At 32.5% G+C, this 18,464-nt stretch overlaps 1 pseudogene; it reads left to right on the top strand.

Annotated features, from left to right (window-relative positions):
- The first annotated feature begins 3,247 nt into the window (after window positions 1-3,247).
- LOC109020190 lies at window positions 3,248-14,211 on the top strand (annotated as a pseudogene).
- Window positions 14,212-18,464: the final 4,253 nt, after the last annotated feature.

The following is an 18,464-nucleotide window of genomic DNA, read 5'->3' as shown; positions in this document are numbered from 1 at the left end:
ATTTTGACTTTCCAACTGAGTTTCAACTCTTCCAATGAATTCCTTTTGTCTCTCCCCCCTTCCCCCACCAAAACTTGGCTATCATTGCAAATATTTCATTACATAACCGCTTTGGTAGTTGACAGACATTCAAGGTATAAGTTGGGACAACTTGCAATATTACTTTTATTAAGATCTCCTTCCCTGCCTTAGATAAAAAACAGTTTTTCCAGCTACCAATTTTCTTCTATATTTTTTTCATCTACATCACTTAAATAATCAGATTTGATATTGAGTAAGATTTAAATTTTAAGTTTTTTTCTTTTTAATCAAATTGTGTCAAGTAGGCACTTTACTAAATTTGTTATCCACGTCAACTTGATTATAAACAGAAATTTTCATTATATATATATATATATATGCACACATATAATATGGTCTGCTAAAATCTAATCATGTGGACACTGTTCTATTTTGCAACTCTTTACTTTCACGTCCTCATTTATACGTGGGAATAGCCTAGCCTTTAATTTCGTTTCGATCTGCCCTGCTTGCATGAACTGTATACCGAAGGGATGAAATGCTAAAAAATATTTTATAAAAATAAATTTATAAGTTGATATAATTTAATGTAGTATATCAAATTATAAAATTATTTTTATTATAAAATAGATTTAACATATCATATGAAGCGGTCACATCAATTTATGAGTTTACTTTTCTATATTGAATATGTGAACCTTTAAAAGTTTATTTGTGACAAAAATATAGTTCGATTGGTTGGCGTTTGGGTTTTGTTCATTTCAATGCATGGTAATTGTGATAATATTTTAACTTTATAGATAATGATATTAATTTGCCTCGTTTGTTTTTGTAGATGAGATGATATGAGTCAAGATAAAAGTTGAAAGTTGTATAAAATATTGTTAGAATATATATTTTTAATATTATTTTTATTTTGAGATTTGAAAAAATTGAATTATTTATTTTATTTTATATGAGAATTTAAAAACGTTATAATGATTAGATGAAATGAGATGAGAATAGTTGTTAAAAGTTAAAACAAATGAGTCCTTAACATTTTTGTGTTACTTCCAAATGGTTTTGTATGCATTAAATATTGGACGTTTGAATGGATTATTAATAATGTTAGTCGTACGTCTAAGTAGCTATTCAATTCTTTTAGCAAGACTTGAGGTTTAAATTATGGCTCAATCTTATTAAAGAGAGGGTATGTGACTTCCACCCAATTACTCAATCGTTTTTTCTTGAGTAAAATCATAAAAACATTCTCATTTTGTATTTAGTTTTGTTTTTTCCCAGAAGCAGCCATAATCTTTCACCACATAAATAGAAATCTAGTATTACTACTTTTTTGTTACTTTTCTATTAACAATTTCTTTTAATAGTAAAATAATTATAATCTTATAACTAATTTGTTTTGCAAAAATACTATAGATTTAAAATAAATTATAAAATAATTATAATTAAAAGTTATGTATTTATGATAAAAAGTAATCTATAGGAAGAATGATGATATGTCATCCATCGTGTATATATATAATTTGAAACATTAATACTAAGTATAAGTTTTAAATAGATAAATTTTATAAAAAAAAATTTTGTAAAAAGTATATACCACTAATAAAGAATAATTTATTTTATAATTTTTTTTTAGTAGGGTCCTTTTTTTTATAAAGATTTATATGAAACTTTTTCTTTTTAAGAGAAATGTCATCATTCATTCATTTATTAAGAAAAAAATTACATTCATAACCGAATACATGCGGGGATATCTCCATATCAACCATTTGGAGTTCAACCAGTACACCACCGGACTGGTCTGGACTTTATTGCTACTGATATTCTCTATAGACAAATGTTCAAGAGACAATATTGTGCCTAAATAGAGACTTAACATCACCTTTTTATAGAAAGGGATGCCTCAATCTTTATGGAAAAATCGTCTAAGAGACAAACTCTTTTTTTATTTTTATTATACAATAAGGAAAACAAGAATGAAAAATGATTGATTACAACTTGGACTAACTCTAGTAGACTTTGACAGCGCGTGAATGTAACAAATTTGTCTCTTTTCATTCACAAAAATCATATCTGAAAGATCTAATGGTGGCGAGATTTTGGTGATCCGGCGTGTGTGATGAGAAGAGGTGTCGAAAGAGATGGCGTGTGAGGACCACGCGTGATTATTTCTGCAAAATCGCTACTATCTTCCAAATAATTTACGACCTGAGAGTCTTTTTGTGCTATGCATATCTTTTGAGAGTTGTAGGAAAATTATAGATCTAATTTTTTTGACCTTGAAAAAAGAAAAATAAATTAAAAAATGCAAGAAGGAGATGGAAAAGGAAGAGGAAGAGTAGAAAGGAGACAAGCATAGGAGGGAAGGAAGCGAAATTCAGATCCGAAGGAAAATTCAGACTAATTAATAGTTATAAATGAGATTTAACAGAAAAAGACGGCCATAATTAATAGTTATATGGCCTAGCTAGCTAGCATTCTATATCAAAGTTCAAACTGCAGACTAGATCAGTACTAATTAGGTTTGACCAGTCACAAAAGGCGGCTGGAGTAGTTGTAATTGTATACATCCTCTTAATTTAAGTGTAGAATGCAGTACCATATTTATAAGAGAATATGAGGACTGCTGGAGATATAGGGATCTCACAAATTGACATGTCAATACCATGTCCAGTTAATTTTTTATTTTATTTTATTTTTTCCCTCCCCAGCCCCAATCCCTCTTTCCCCTCCCTCCCTTCCCCATCGCAAACCCACGCCATTGTCCCCAGCAAAGAGCCAAAGCTTTTGTCTGAGCCAGCCCCAGAAAACAACCGACGTCGACGTCGCTGCTGCTGTTCCCATCCCTCACCAACAATAAACAACAGACCTTTCTCTCTCGGTCTCTCTTTCTCTCATATCCATTCTATTTTCCTATGCAATTTTCTCAACAAACAAACAAATTAGGATTTTCCCTCTCAACAACCAAACACAGAATAAATTTTATTTTCCATTCATTTTCTCAACAACCCAACAAGAACAAGCTGCGATTTTCCCTCTCAACAACCAAACACAGAATAAATTTTATTTTCCATTCATTTTCTCAACAATCAAACAAAATTTTTCCTTTTATTTTCTCAACAACCAAACATAGAGAAGTATCCGACAACAGAGGGATGGGCAGTGGGGGAAGAGAGTGGGTTGTGGGCGACGGTGGTATTTGGTTAACGCCAAAAAGACGTCGGCAATGGCACTAGGCAGAGAATCTCGTTGGCGGCACTGGGAGGGTCACGATCGTCAGCTGGAAGTGAGGAGAGTGGCGGGGGAAGGGGCCTTCATGCGTTGTCAGAGGAGGAGAGTCACGATTGTCGGCGAAGCTGAGGAGAGTGGCCTTCGTAAGGGTAAGGGGGAGGAGGGTAGAGGCACAGGGAGACAGGGAGAAGGGGAGAGGGAAGAAAAATGGAAGGAAAAAACAAAAAGCATAAGAGAAAGAGATGTCGGGGAGAAGGGGAGAAGGGGAAAGAAGAAAAAAAAATAGACACATGGCACATTATTTGTGTCTCACATCTATTTGTGGGATCTATTTGTGGGATCTCTTTGTATCTATAGTGTTTTTCAGAGAGTATTTATGGTTAGTTTAAACTTAGAGTATTTTTTTAAAAGAAAAAAGAGTAAATATGATATCTATATGAAAAAAAATGCAGTAGTTGTTAGCATTACTCTATTTATAAAGAGTCAAAGAGATTTAAAATGTAAATTAATAAATTGACGTGATTTCATGTGATATGTTAGATTTATTTTATAATAAATGTAACTTTATAATCTGAGATACCACATCAAATCACGTTAGCAAGCAAATTTAGTTTTATAAAAATCTTTTGTAGTTAAAATATGGGTAGTGATAGGCTTACAACCTATCTACTACCCATTTACTATTTGTAGTGTTTTTATTTTTTTATTATTTTATTTTAAGCATTTTTTTAACATTGTTAATCATTAAGAAAAAATTAAAAAAATATATAAATTTACTAATTATCACTTCCTTAACTATTAAGTAAAATAAAAAATTATAAAAAAAATCAAATATAAAAAGAATAGTAAATGAGTAGTAAGAAGGTAATAATCCTATCATTTTCCTTAAAATATTTATCATCTTTTGTTTAATTTAGAGTACTCAATATTTCGGTGCAAGAATCCAATCAGTTTTAAGCAATTGCAATTGCAGGGTAAAAGGAAAAACATGCTTGAATTGAAGATCTTAAAATAAGATAAATATTTATATAAAATGAATTCTATAATATTTATGCTGTGTCTACTTTATGTATTTATTTTTCTCTTATTTAAAGAATTCAAAGAATGGCATGCGGTGGATCTTTCACAAGCCTCTTATATTATTAATGAAAAATGATATATAGAAGCCACTGTTTATAGAAGCCAATTTTGTACACATTAGGTGTCAAAATATACACCACATGTTTGAGAGGGAAAACGAGAGAGAGAGCATAGATGAGAGAGAGAGAGAGCGGAGATGAGAGAGAGAACGAGCGAGAGATGAGAGAGAGCGAGACGAGAGATGAGAGAGAGAGCGAGACGAGAGAGAGAGAGCAGAGATGAGAGAGAGAGCGAGAGCAGAGATGAGAGAGAGCGAGACGAGAGATGAGAGAGAGCGAGACGAGAGAGAGAGAGAGTAGAGATGAGAGAGAGAGAGAGCGAGCCGAGAGAGAGCGAGACGAGAGAGAGAGCAGAGATGAGAGAGAGAGCGGAGACGATGAGAGAGAGAGACGGGAGAGAGACGCTGGTGAGAGAGACAAGCCGAAGGAAGAAAAAAAAACAATTGGATGAGAGGCATCCACGTAGTGTGTGCATTGTGTGCACTACTACAGTGGATGCCGTATAGCACTTCTCATTATTAATATATAAGATGACAACCACACCTCTCACATCTTGTGCAATTTCCTTTCTATCAACACTAATTTTTATTTTTCTCAATGATTTTAGTTAATCCCCTAAATTCATTTTTGCCCTTTATTGTGTTAGCTAGTGTTATTCGCTCACGCCGAATGACATGAAGCATGGGGGGTTAGATTTAGGATGTTTAAGGAATGAGATAAGATGAAATCAATTTTGTGAATAGTATTGAAATTGTTTATGAATAATATTGAAATGATTTGAATTAAGATATTTTTTGAGTTTTGAAAAAGGAAAGAGAAAAAATTGAATAAAAATATTATAAAATTAAAATATTGTTAGAATATAACTTTTTAATATTATTTTTGTTTTGAAATTTAAAAAAAATAGTATTATTTTTTATGTTTTGTTTAAAATTTGAAAAATTTGTAATGAATAAGTAATGATTAGATAAACAAAATTAAATATTTGAAATTGAAAAGTGTTTGTCTTTGAGTGATGTTTGAAAATGAAATATGCTTGAGGGATGAGATAAGATGAGAATTTTGTGAATAGTAGTGAGATGGTTTATGAATAATAAAGATAGTTTGAGTTAAGTATTTTTCGAATTTTAAGAAAAGAGAAAAAAAATTAAAAAAAAATATTATAAAGTTAAAATATTGTCATAATATAATTTTTTAATGTTTTTGTTTTGAGATTTGAAAAAATTGATTTTTTTTGTACTTTATTTAAAAATTTAGGAAAATTGTAATAATTAGTTTGAAAGTATTTATTTTTTAGTGATGTTTGGAAAAAAAAATGAGATGAGATGGAATAGGATGATAAATACTTCCAAACAATCCCAAAATTGAGATGAGATGAGATTTCATTCCCAAACAAGCCCGACCCATTTGGATACTTAGAATATATTAGTATATCTGTGAATAGTAATGAAATAGTTTGAGTTAAGATGTTTAAGTGTCGTTTGGATAATAAGTTGAAATTAGATGAGTTGAGTTAAGATGAAAGTTGAAAGTTGAATAAATATTATTAGAATATTATTTTTTAACATTATTATAGTTATGAGATTTAAAAAAATTAAATTGTTTATTATATTTTATATGAAAATTTAGAAAAGTTGTAATGATTATTTTTAGAAATGAAAGAGAAAATTTTGGATAAAAATATTATAAAATTTAAAAATTATTTTTTAATATTATTTTTATTTTAAAATTTGAAAAAATAGTATTATTTCTTTGTGTTTTGTTTGTAGGTTTTGGAAAGATGTAATGATAGATAAAAATTTTGAAATTTTGAAAATTGTAAAATATTTTGTGTTTAAATAATATATATAGAGAAAGATAAATAAGACAAATTTGGGAATATTTTAGAACAATTTTATTGTCAAACGGCCCTTAGAAGATGACATCATGGCCGCAGGCTAGAAAATAGGCCGGGACGTACGCACCCTATGTCTTTATTATCATAAACTTTTCATTAATCAAAAAAATAAAAAATAAAAAAAAATGTCAAAGTTAATTTATATAAGTAATATATATAAATTCTAATTTTTTTTTTTTAAAAAAATTTTCATTCGATTCGGTCCGGTCTGAAAAACTCCTGGAATGTGGACCGGACCAAATTAATTCGATCATTTGAAGTTTGAAACGAGACCCACTGGGACCGTACCTGATTTGGTCCAGTCTAGACCGAATTGGCCGGTCCAGTCGATTTTTCAAGTCCGGACCGCTTGATTATCACCCCTCGAAGAAGTGGATGATGCAGCTTAATCAAACTAATAAATTCGATACTTTTGTTAAAGACTCAACCATTGATCCAAAAGTCTTAAGACTATTGAATACTAATTTTGTTAACTCGGGATCGTAACATTCCACTATACTTTTGAATTCGACGTTCACAACGGCCCACTCTATCAACATTGATCCAGTGGTAGCTCTTTCCCTTTTGACAGTTTTATTCATCTATTAGTATTTAATGATTTAACACAATGTCTATACATAATACTAAGACATTCTAATCTGGCCCATAAGTCACCTCAACTGCTCGTGACGTCAACTTGTCTCTGATAACAATTGTTAAAGACTCAACCATTTATCAAAGTCCTAAAACTATTGATCAATACTAATTTGGTTAAGCCTTTAACCCTAAGATTTCAAAGCACATTTGTCAACTTTTGTGGCCTTTGAGTAGGCTACATCTTTAAGATTTCAAAGACTTGTGAGAATTAGAATGTCTTTTTTAATGCAGGGGGAGTCTTCTAGGCAATTCACTTCAAGGAGAATAAATCAGCTCATTCTTACTTGTGACATCTTTCAAGGCTACTAATAGGTTTAAGTTGAGAAAAGATTGAGAAAAAGTTAAAAAAAAAAAATTATAAAATTAAAATATTGTTATAATATAATTTTTAATGTTATTTTTGTTTTGAGATTTGAAAAAATTGAATTATTTTTTATTTGAAGTTTAGGAAAATTTTAATGATTAATAAAAAGTGTTTATATTTAAGTGATATTTGGAAAGGAAATGAAATAAGATGAGATTGAATGAGAAATACTTCCAAACAACCCTATTTGAGATGAGATGAGATTCCATTTCCAAACTAGTCCTATGGCCGCAGTCTAGAAAATAAGCCGGGACACGTACGCACCCTATGTCTTTATTATTATCATAAACTTTTCTTTAATTAGAAATCAAAAAATGTCAAAGTTAACTTATGCGTACATTAATAATAGATGCAGATCAGGCTACACATGCATATGGTCAACAGAGATACAGTACTAGGCTCGTTGAACAGTTTGCCGTTTCTATATATTTTTTGTTTTCGGTGTTTGGTAAATGATCAGTCGTTTTTCCCACCAGATCACTTCGCTTAAAATTCCTATGCTGCGCCTGCATTTATCGTTTTCTCCCAACTTGCATGCATGTCAAGAGGGAACTAAGCTGGAGCAATTAAGTTGCTATTCATGATGATCTCCAACTAAATTTTGGCTTGGATTTGCGGCTTCCAAACTGGTATTAAACCTAGCTAATTAACCATGCATTCGTGTAAGGTTAAATACATGATGCATGTAGCTTGAACATAGCTTGATCTCAAGGGGTTTTTTTTTTTTTAATCCGGTACGTAGATAAAACTCTATTGACAACTTCAGGTACCCTTTTCATCTGTCTTTTCTTCTTCTTTCTCATTTTTCTTGGGAATCTCTTGGCATTTGGTTTTGTTCATTTCAGTTACCATCATATTGTTATTGAATAAAGATTATTGGTTTGGCAACTTCAGTTTTGCAAGGTTCTTGATTTTGATGGAAGAACGTAGGGGTGATCTCGATCCAGCCTTAGGCGGTTTTGTGAACCTGACCGGACCTATTTGGTCCAGGAATTTTTCACCCTGAACTAGACCGAGTAATATATAGAACCAGACCGGCCCGTTCCATTTTGGTCCGGTCCAGTCCAGTCCAGGGTGGTCCATTAGGTCTGGACCATGCCCAAAATGAGTCATTTAGCCTATCTAAATCTGATTTTTTTTTTTATCCAATCTTAATTAGTTTTGGCCCACTTCAAATTTTGTATATTTTTTAGCTAAAAATACTATAAAAAAACTTGATCTTGAAAAATACAATGATAAAAGAAAACTAATCTATATAAAAAACTAGAAAAATAAATAATAATAATAATAATAATAATAATAATAATAATACAAAAGTTATTACAAATTAAAAATTATAATCCAAAACTTAACATCTTAACATATAATGGGTACATGGCATGAAGACCATATTTTCTAACAATATGAAGACCATATTTTCCAAAACTTAACAGCTTAACATATAATGATAAATATATTTATTATGTTAAATGTTAATTGCTAATTTGTTACTAACTTAGAGTATGTCAATGACTCAAATTCAATGTATTATAAATTTATAATTTTTGATTCTATGAATCTATGATAATTTTCAATTTTTCAATATATTAAAATTTTTCAAGTTTTTACATTTTGTATATATAAATTTGTAATATGATTAATAAATCATTGTATGAGGTATATCATTATATGATTAATAAATCATTGTATTAGCCTATAAGCCTATTAGGTATATATAGTTATAACTTATAATAACTTATAGTGATATTAATACTATACTATTATACATATATTATGCTATAATACTATAACTCTTATATGAGTATAGTTATTATAACTTATAATAGTTATATAGTTAGTATAATATAATACTAAATAACTATAGACTATACAATTATTGCTAATAGTAATAGTAATACTATATACTATACTAATAGTGATATTAATATTATATATAGTTATAGACTTATAGTAACATATTCAATTAACTATACTATTAGTCTATTATACATATATTATGCTATAAATCTTATAATATATTAATATATACTAATCGTAGAATATATATTATATAATAATACATTGATATAAATTATTACTAATACAATATACTGTATTATGTTATAACTCTCATAATATATTAACATATACTGATACTATATATTATACTATTATAGTGTTACTGTTACTACTACATATAGACTTATAGTGTGTGTGTGTGTGTATTTATATATTATAATGATATAGTGATACTAATACTATATATTATATAATAATATATTAATACTATAGACTTATAGTGATTAGTTATTATGAATCATGATTAGTATAACTATATAATAGTATTAGTATTCGACTATTAGTAATATAGTATAGCTATATATTTGTAATATACTAATATTAGTTATACTGATTTAGTATAAGTTATAACTATATTAGTATAAGTATAATTATAGTCTATATTAGATTATTAGTAGTTTTTTTATACCATATTAGAGTCTAGACTATTAATATAATACTTGTATTAGTATAAATATTAGTATTAGTTAATAATTACTTAATGGTGAGTTAATGATAGGATTAGGTTAATTGGTTAAATGAAAATTATATAATTAATATATATAAATTACAATTTTTTTTTTTGTAATTTTCATTCGGTCTGGTCTGGTCTGGTCTGAAAAACCCCTGGACCCTGGACTGGACCGAATGAATTCAGTCCAATGAAGTTCGAACCGAGACCGACTGGGACCATTCTTGGTTCGGTCCAGTTTGAATTGGCCAGTCCAATCAGTTTTTTTGATCCAGACCGCTCGATTCTCACCCCTAGAAGAAGTGGATGATGTAGCTCAATAGGACTAATCAAACTAATAAATTCGATACTTTTGTTAAAGACTTAACCATTGATACAAAAGTCTTAAGACTATTGAATACTAATTTGGTTAACTCAAGATCATAACATTCCACCATGCTTCCGAATCCGACGTCCACGGTGGCCCACTCTATCAACACTGACCCGGTGGTAGCTCTTTTCCTTTTGGCGATTTCACTTATCTATCAGTATTTAATGATTTAACACCATAGCGCCCATACATAGTATTAATGCATTTTAATCTAGCCTATAAGTCCCATCCTCCGTAACTTGAACTCGTGACGTCAACCTGTCTCTGATAACAATTATTAAAGATTCAACCATTTATCAAAGCCCTAAAACTATTTAACACTGATTTTGTTAAGCATTTAATCCTAAGAATCATAACAACTTTAAAAGACGATATATATATATATATATATATATATATATATATAGGTTGAATATTCATTTGTAGCATATCTGCTTTCGTTCTTGTCGAAATTATGGCAATTCTTTTTTCTTTTTCCTTTTCTTTTTTTTTAGTTTTTTTTTTTTTTATGATTAAGGCTTAATGCAGTACAAAAAAATTAAGGGGGATGAAAGATAAAGTTCGGATCAGTGATATGCATGAGGATGGTGTGTGCAGGATGGGGATGCTTCCTTGTATATATGCTATTGGAAGCGGCCCATTTTGCATTTTGCTAAGTTGTGCGCAATGAAGTTGGCACATTTGTAAACTTTTGTGGCCTTTGAGTAGGCTACATCTTTAACATTTCAAAGCCTCATGGGAATTAGGATGTCTTTTTTAATGCAGGGGAGTCTTCTAGGCAACTCATTTCGAGGAGAAAAAATCAGCTCATTCTTCCTTGTGACATCTTTCAAGATTACAATTTGGAGAAGGAAAAAGAAATTTTCTTGTTGTACTGTAATGTATCACTTTCTGCCACTAAATATTTCTTGAAAATACCTACATCATTGTATCATTTCCTGATAATCTCTGGGAACTTGGATTATGCCACAATGGGAGAGAGACATATACATCAACCAAAAAACGTATTGGTTAATTTCTCAGGATCACACTCGGAACTAATCGACAATCCTAATGGAGAATACTCGCAACTCATACACTTGAAAGAAGTAAACAAGGGGTCGGAACAGGCATCAGACGATCAAAACAGATCAGAAATAACTGCTGAATCTTCTAGACACTCAAGTCTGAGATACAGTCAAAGAATGTCACACATAAGATCTATAAGTCAGGGATCATCTGTTAATAGTTGCAGCCGCCGTTCATTCTCAGCCTTTGGATTGCCCATAGAAGTCCTCATCCCTAATGATAAGTGGACAGAACCAGAAGAAAAGTTTCCAAAGGTCTCAATCCGCCGCCTTGCCTACCTCAACAAGCCAGAGATTCCTATTCTTCTTCTTGGGGCTATGGCTGCAGTCCTAAATGGCACATTATTTCCTATATTTGGTATGCTGCTCTCCAAGGTAATCAAATCCTTTTACGAACCACCTCATAAACTGAGAAAGGACACAAATTTTTGGTCAATAATATTTGTGATCCTTGGTGTGGTATCGTTTCTTGCAATTCCAGCACGAGCATACCTTTTTTCTGTGGCCGGGTGCAAGTTAATTCAACGTGTTAGATTGAAGTGTTTTGAGAAGTTGGTTCACATGGAGGTTGGTTGGTTTGATAAGCCTGAGCACTCATGTGGCTCGATTGGTGCTAGGCTTTCAGCAGATGCGGCTAGAGTGCGAGCTCTTGTTGGAGATTCACTTGGTCAGATTCTTGATGTTGTTGCTTCAGCAGTTGCAGGTTTAGTCATTGCATTTGTTGGAAGTTGGCAGTTGGCAATGATTATCCTTGCATTGATTCCTCTGATTGGTATCAATGCATATGCTCAATTAAAGTTCATGAAAGGATTCAGTGCAGATGCAAAGGTCTGCTCTAAAACTAATCATCTCCTTTTTATCTCTTTTGTTTTGGTGACTACAGAGATGAAAAGATTCAGTGCAGATGCAAAGCATTTCTCTTTCTTAAATCAATTTTTTGTATACAATTGAGATTTTAAATAAATAGATAAAACTCTTGAGTGTATATATATATATATATATATATATCTGATTTTTCATCACTCTTTAAGTATATTATTGGGAAAGTTGATCTGTCAAAATCTCAATTGTATGGTTGAAGATGATGTATGTGGAAGCAAGCCAAGTTGCCAATGATGCAGTTGGGAGTATAAGAACTGTTGCTTCTTTCTGTGCTGAAGAGAAGGTGATGAATCTATACAGAAGCAAATGTGAAGGCCCAAGGAAGGCAGGGATAAAGCAAGGCTTGATCACTGGAACAGGATATGGGACATCTTTTGGCTTCTTGTTTCTTGCCTATGCTACCTTTTTCTATGCAGGAGCTCAACTGGTTGAGGCAGGGAAAGCAACATCCTCAGATGTTTTCCAAGTATGAATTCCTTCTCTGCTTTTAACAGGCTTTCCAACTATTTGAACAGTAATACAAGAAATCAAACAAGGGCATGAACTCTTGAGACCTTGTTAAGTTAAATAATGGTGGATGCTTTGTTTTCAGGTTTTCTTTGCTTTGACCATGGCAGCCACAGGAGTTTCTTAAACAAGTTCCATGGGTCCAGATACTGGCAAAGCCAAGAATGCTGTTTCTTCCATATTTGCAATAATAGACCAGCAATCGAAGATAGATGCAAGTGATGAGTCTGGTATAACTTTAGACAATTTCAAAGGAGGAATTGAGTTTCATCATGTAAGCTTTAAGTATCCATGCAGGCCAGATGTTCAGATTTTCCATGACCTCAGCTTGACTATCCATTCTAACAAGGTTCGTAAGGCTCAGTACTTTTGGTGTTTTCAACAACTAGCACAAAAGACTCGAACAAGTTGTTCACATTGGTACTAAATTTTTTATTTTTTTTTCTCAGACAGTTGCCTTGGTTGGAGAAAGTGGGAGTGGGAAATCCACAGTCATCTCATTGCTGCAAAGGTTTTATGAACCTGATTCTGGTCATATTAAACTTGATGGAATTGAAATTCAGAAGTTTCAAGTTAAGTGGCTGAGGCAGCAAATGGGTCTCGTGAGTCAAGAACCAGTTTTGTTCAATGACACTATTCGTGCCAACATTGCATATGGAAAGGAAGAAGGAAATGCAACAGAGACAGAAATTATAGACATGGCAGAGTTGGCAAATGCTCATAGCTTCATTAGTGGCTTACAAAAGGTAATCAAGACAAACAAAGCTGTGCATTTCATTAAATTTATCTGTGAAAACACCATTTATTCCAAAATCTATGAGAAAGAGGTATAAAATTTATTATTTGTTTTATATGATAAGGATCCTTAGGCTCTATTTGGATATAAACAGTATATCATATCATTTGTGAATAGTAATGAAGTAATAGTGAATAGTTTGTGAATAATAGTTAAGTAGTCGATCTGAGAATAAGGTATAAGAACACTTGCAATCCCAAACAGACCATTAGTCTTTTATTATTTAGTTTTTTGCAATAAAAATATTTGCGGCGGGTTTCAAATGGCCCCAAATATAGCTGTTGCTTCTGTCTTTTTTTTTTTTTAATCTTAACTCTATATCACGTGAAATCACTATTTATTCTAAAAAATAAGGTGACGAGAAGACATTTTATATTTTTAACGTTATCATACCCTAATATGATTTCCTTCTTGGTTTCCATAATGAAGGGTTATGATACCATAGTAGGAGAACGTGGAGTCCAGTTATCCGGTGGGCAGAAGCAACGAGTAGCCATTGCACGAGCCATGATCAAAAGTCCGAAGATATTACTGTTAGATGAGGCTACCAGTGCACTAGATGCGGAGTCCGAAAGGGTGGTTCAAAATGCATTAGATAAAGTTAGGGTTAACCGGACAACGGTGGTGGTGGCTCATCGATTATCCACGATCAAGAATGCCGATGTAATCGCAGTTTTTAAAAATGGAGTTATTGTAGAGAAAGGGAGACATGATACTTTGATTAAAAACAAGGATGGCTTTTATGCCTCCTTGGTTTCAATTCACACCAGTACTAATGCTTCCACTGCCTAGCTCGCTATCTGTGAACTAAAAGATGGTGAAAATAAAAGTTATAGATAAATATTTTAATAACAAAAGAAAATTTATAAAAAATAAGTTTATGAGTGTATTTTTATATAATCTCTTTGTATTCGTAGCTATTTCATCTTATTGTAATATGTCTTCGTAAATATATGTAAAAAATTTATTTTACACCTCTACAAGAAAAGTTATCTTTACCGGCGCTACAATTTCGCCGCTAAAACATATTCAATCGCTGCCTAATATCTATACTAGCTATTTCAAATTCGCTACTCAATCGCTGCTATTATAGCCCCACTTTAGATCTACTACAACGTATCGAAAAAATCGTCGGCAAATTTTTGTTTCACAGCGAAAAAACGTCGCCGCTATATACAAATAAAATCGCCATCATAGGAGGCCTCCACGCTACCACTTTTTTTTTAACTAGCAATTGATACCCCAAATTACCAAGATTTAACAATTTAATCCACCCTCGAGTAATATCCGATCGAGTATTAAGATCGATAAAAATAAAACATGTTATGTATATAATCTTGAGGGTCAAATTATCTTAAATAATGAAAATATATTGCCAAAGTTTGAGAGTTTTAATGTGCCGATTTCTAGCTAGGTACGTACCTAGTAATTTATGAGAAATGATTTGTATAAATTTCAAATATACAAGATTCACGTAAGTCTTTGTAAAAAAATATACTATATCTTAAAAATTGTAAAAACAATTATTTTTTATTAGTAGAATCTACTTTTTTATAATTATAACAGACTTACACGAGACTTGTCTATTTTAAATTTGTACCTAGTATTACTCGTAATTTATATATGGTGTATATTGCAATAAGGGGGTAGTCAATTTGGAGGTATGAAATGTAATTTTCTCGAATTAAATTAATCCAATTAGCTAGAAGTGTCATGTAATTGTACTGTTTTAATTAAGAAGTGTCAATATTATGCTAATTTCCTACGCCTTTAAGCAAACGAAGAAAAAGTAGAGAATATGAACAAAATTAACCAATCAATTGTAAGCCAGGTTTCAAATTGCCAGGAAAATTGTAACGCCTCGGTCCCGCGCGGGTCGGAGAGTTACTTCCTAGCACTTAAACTCACATTCCAACAATACTAAAATAGACTCCAAATTCGCAATATCATTTAGAAAATTTGATTCAATCTAATTTCCTCAATATAACCAATTTTCCAAAATATCAAGCCATCACAACACAATAAAATTTCTTAATAAAATTCGACAATACTCATAAAAAACTTCCTATGCTTGAACCACTACACTTAAATCATCTCACCCAATGCCTCATAATCTTGATCCTCAGCTGAACCATTATAATATCTGAAAAATATTGTGGAGATAAGGGGGTGAGTTATCAACAACTCAGTAAGCAGAGAACATATACTAGCATGTAAACATGAGCATTTATAAAGTTCAGTATGCAGAACAAGACATTTACTTTCAGAATGCAAAAACAACATATTTTCTTTCAGAATGCAAAAATAAAACTTGTTACAAAACATCAGAGCGAAATTTTTCAGTAAAACAAACTTGTTCTCAAAAAGAAAGTCCTTTGGCATATCCAACCGAAACATTATAATCTTATCATCTTATAGCATCACATCGGGACAAATATCATATTTAACCCCCGTGGTAGGGTTATAAACTACCATTATACCCGTGGCTGGGCTGTATACCATGTTTCACCCCCGTGGTAAGGTTATAAACCACCATTATACCCATAGCTGGGCCGTATACTATGTTTCACCCCCGTGGTAGGGTTATAAACTACCATTATACCCATGGCTGGGCCGTATTCCATGTTTCACCCCCGTGGTAGAGTTATAAACCACCATTATACCCGTGGCTGGGCCGTATACCATGTTTCACCCCGTGGTAGAGTTATAAACCACCATTATACCCGTGGCCGGGCCTTAACAGAAACAGAACGGAACATCATCTGAACCAGATCACATTCAAATACAGAATCAGAACTTCATGCTAAGGTTTTCAGATGACATCATATCAAAACAAAATACTGAATAGTTTCAGATTATTTCACATGTTCGAAATAAACAAAGTCCAAAACATCTTCATTTATTTATAGCAAAAACTTTTAGATTTTTCATATTCGTTGCTTCTGCATAGTTCAGAAACATAATGCGCAAAATTAGCTCATGTCTACACCAATCATGATAGAAAATAATTTCTCTTATATAGAATTTATGCATATGTAGAACAAACATTTGAGGTCGTTTCATATTTCTTTTCAAACAAACATGCATATTTTCAAAGTCGATCTCATTTCATTTCTTTTATGCAAAACTAGTATATGAACCCCGCTTACCTGGGCAACTTAGTTTTTCAGAAATTTCCTCAAAAATGTCGAGTCGACTATAAATCGTCACTTATAAAAATAATCGCATAATTTCCGTAAGTTTTCAATCAATCACGGATTTCGATATTTAAGGCTAAACTTCTTAAATAACCTATTTTAATTCCTCAAAACTTAAAACGTTCATAATCCCAAAATATATCATCACTTCTTAAAATCATCAATATTCACCATGACCAACGTCAAACTCAAAACACCAATATTTAAACCTGAAACAGCCAACAAATTTCATAGCATAAACCAATCTCACACAAACAACTCCATCATCAAATCCAACCGACCCCTTTACTCTTCGGACTCAGTCCGGCACAACCAACAAATTCACAGTAAATATGAATTAGTGCAGAAATACATTTAAATCTCAAAAGTTCTTTGAGAAAAATACTTACAATGCTATAATATAATTTTTGAAAGATCACGGAGGTGCTAGAAGCGGCAACGTAGCAACAAAACAGTGCCAAAAGTACTGTGGCCGTGGGTCTCAAAAACTCACTTTTGAATGGTGACAAACCAAGACCCGAGATTGCTAGGGTAGGGCTTAGGGATGTCGGTGAAACTAGTAGTGGTGGTGGTTGGCCGTGGGTGGCGGCGTGGGAGGCGGTTTAAGGCCAAAATGCTCAAATCGGAGATGGAGATAGATGGGGCTTCACCAGTGACAGATCGGGGCCAAGGATGGGTGCACTAGGTTGCTAGGAGTTCGATGATGAAGTGGTGAAGAAATGGTGGCCGGTGGTGGCGCGACGGTGGCGCGCGAGCACAAGGAACGCTGTGGCATAGCGTTGCACGTGGGGGCAGACGGCGACGCTAGAGGGGCTGAGATTGAAGGAAGGTGGTCACCGGAGGGTGGGGAAGGCCGTTGGCTGGGCGGTGTCGCTGGACGGAGGCGCATGGTGGCGGGCTGGGAGAGGAAGGAAAACGCACGGGGAGAGGGCGTCGAGCGCGGGAGGGAGCAGTTCCGGAAAAGGAAAAAAAAAAAAAAGAAGAAAAAAGAGAAAAGAGAAAAGAGAAAGAAAGTGGAAAAAGAAAAGTGAAAGGAAATAAATGAGATCTAAAACTCACAACTTGGGTCACAAAATTCCAACGAAAAATTATTTCAACACAACAGTTTTAAATAAAATAAAATTAAACACAGTAACTAAGTAAAATAAAATAATTAAATCCAACAATACAATAATTTTAAAACCCACAAACTAATTTAAATTAAGAGAAATTTAAATACATAACAATTATTAATATTAAGGAAACATGTCAAATTTAACTTTCACAAATTAATAAAAATCATAAAAATAAACCTACTAAAATCTAAAAATTTAAAACAAGAAAATCAATTTTTAAATTAATAACAAATAATCATTCAATTAAAAAATAAACTAAAATACGAGGTGTTACAAAAATTGTGTCAGGATATTTCAGTCATAATAGCGAAGTTTTGGAGGCCAGGGAAAGAGGTATTCATTGGAGAAGTTGGAGTTAGATAGGGATATCAAAATCTGGGGGGTTACTGGACTTGGCTTTCGAGATATAAAACATTTCAACTCGGCTTTGCTTGCCAAACAGTGCTGGAAACTTTTACAACAACCTGACTCATTGGTAGCTCGAGTTTTGAATTAAATATTTTAGGCACACTAATATATTGGAAGAAAAAATAGGGTCAATCATTTTCATTTATCTGGAAATGTATTTAGTTCAGCAATTGGTTTGTTAAGAGAAATTATAGAAGGGCTAAAATCTTCTAACGTGGAGGGGGTCTTATTTTTCTCTCTAATTTGGAGAAGCGATTAAGGGTGATGATGGCGCTAGCTGCCGGCCCTACATCTGGGCCTCAGTCTGGGACGATGGGGTAGGGCG

Source organism: Juglans regia, chromosome 8, assembly GCF_001411555.2.
Source record: "Juglans regia cultivar Chandler chromosome 8, Walnut 2.0, whole genome shotgun sequence".
Taxonomy (NCBI): domain Eukaryota; kingdom Viridiplantae; phylum Streptophyta; class Magnoliopsida; order Fagales; family Juglandaceae; genus Juglans; species Juglans regia.
The sequence above is the reverse complement of the archived record's forward strand: the minus strand, read 5'-3'. Positions and strand labels throughout refer to the sequence as shown.